This window comes from Penaeus vannamei, chromosome 32 (assembly GCF_042767895.1).
Source record: "Penaeus vannamei isolate JL-2024 chromosome 32, ASM4276789v1, whole genome shotgun sequence".
Classification (NCBI taxonomy): Eukaryota; Metazoa; Arthropoda; class Malacostraca; order Decapoda; family Penaeidae; genus Penaeus; species Penaeus vannamei.
The window spans coordinates 5,012,853-5,015,352 of NC_091580.1; the positions used below are offsets into that span (position 1 = coordinate 5,012,853).

Here is a 2,500-nt window from a genome sequence, read left to right on the forward strand (position 1 = left end):
GCTCCACTTGTGCGAGTGTTAAAAAGCCTGAATTGAAGCAGTGGTGATGAAAAGTAATTAAGAATCATTTAATTAAGAATCATTACGGTAATGTTGGTCTGGATAAAGTAGCGGCGAGGGAGAAGGAAGTAATAATACAAGGTGTAGTAAGCAAAAAGAATTAATCAATAAAAAGAAGATAACGGTAACTATGATATTAATAATAATTGCAATATGACAAAGATGATAATGACTTTTATTGTCTTGTTATATCAGAAATAAAGATAAAATAATTGTAACCATGATGATTGAAATTAATAAGTTAATAACTTAATGATAATGCATAAAGTAATGCTTATAAAAATAATAATCATATTGATGACAGAATTAATACAACATGATCATATGCCAGTAATAGTAAAAATAATAATAGTTATCATAATAATCCTCATCAAGATAATGATCAAATTAAGAATGATAATATTCTCAATGATAATGATAGTAACAAAAAATAGTACTGGTAATAATCATTGCAATGATAATGATCATTATAATCATTGTAATAATAATGATAAAATCAATAATAATGATAATGAAAACTATAGAAATGATAAAGATAATGATAAAAGCAACAAGGATTATGATAAAGCAAATGATAATCGTAATGATAATAATAATGCTAATAATAATAATGTTAATGATAATAATGATAATGATGATGATAATAATAATAATACCAATAATGATAATAATAATAATAATAATAATAATAATAATAATAATAATAATAGTAACAATGGTAATGATAATAATGATAATAATAATAATAGTAATACTGATAATGATAAGGATAATAATAAAAATAATGATAATAATGGTAACAATAACAATAATAATGATAATAATATCAATAATAAAACAATAATGATAATAATAACAATAATAAAACAATAATGATAATAATAACAATAATAAAACAATAATGATAACATTGACGACTGCAATAATAAAAATATTATTAACGACAATAATACCTATACAATATTAAAGAGAATGATGATAATGATAGCATTTGCAGTAAAAGTAATAATGATCATAGTAATAAAATAATAATTATGATATTGATGATGCTAATGATAATGAAAATGTCATTATTGATAATGATAATACTAATAACAGAAAAAAAAATGGTAATGATAATGATAATGATGATGATAAATGAATAACGATAATGATAGTAATAATAACAAAAATAATAATTGTATGATAATTAGGATGATAATAATTATAATAATAACAATGCTGCTACTACTACTAATAATAATAATAATGATAATATCGCTAATAGGGATAATAATAATGATAACAATAATTATAATTATATCAGTGATATTGATAATAATAATAATAATAATAATAATAATAATAATAATAATAATAATAATGATGATGATAATAATAATAATAATGATAATAACAATAATAATAATAATAATGATGATGATAATGATAACAATGATAATATTGATAAGAATAATAATATGATGACAATAATAATCATCATCATAATTATTATTAGCAATCATGATGATGATAATGATGACAATAACAATAAAGGTAATAATAACAATAATAGTAGTATTGATGATAATGATAGTTATAATAATAATAATAATAATAATAATAATAATAAAAATAGAAATAATAATAATAATAATAATAATAATAATAATAATAATAATGATAATAAAAGTAATAATGGTAATGATGATGATGCTAGTGATGGTGATAATTATAATAATGATCAGTAGTAATGCTGAAAATAATTATCATAGAAATAATAATGACTACAACAACTGCAACAATAATAACAGCCCAAGAAGCAACACAGATAATGATAACCCACTGTTCAAGCAGCAATCACAATCACGTTATCTTCATAGTCATTAACATTGGTGTCACTGCAATTCAAATTCTCATTAGTCTTCGAGGTACATTATTTCTTCGTTATTGCTTATAACTGTTTGGGAAGCATGGAGTAATTAAGCCTAATGACTGAACAATCAGCTGTCGATGAACTGGAAAATGAACAGAAAAGTTTGCATTGGCTGTAATAGATTTCTTTTTTTTCACTATTCCACCTTTGAGTTGCTCTGAGTATATATACATATATTTATATAGATAGATAGATAGATGGATAGATAGATGGATAGATAGATAGATAGATAGATAGATAGATAGATAGATAGATAGATAGACATATAGATAGATAGACAGATAGATAGACATATATATATATATATATATATATATATATATATATATATATATATATATATATATATATATATATATATATATACATATAGATAGATAGATAGATTGATAGATAGATAGATAGATAGATTGATAGATAGATAGATAAGATAGATATAGATATATATGCATTTATATACTTAGATATATATGTATCTGTATATATATATATATATATATATATATATATATATATATATATATA

General features: G+C 20.4%; 1 protein-coding gene across 2 annotated transcripts in view; it reads right to left on the minus strand.

Annotated features, from left to right (window-relative positions):
- LOC113829638 (uncharacterized) overlaps nucleotides 1–2,500 on the minus strand; it is a 30,141-nt gene that overhangs the window by 27,378 nt on the left and 263 nt on the right. The window lies entirely within an intron of this gene.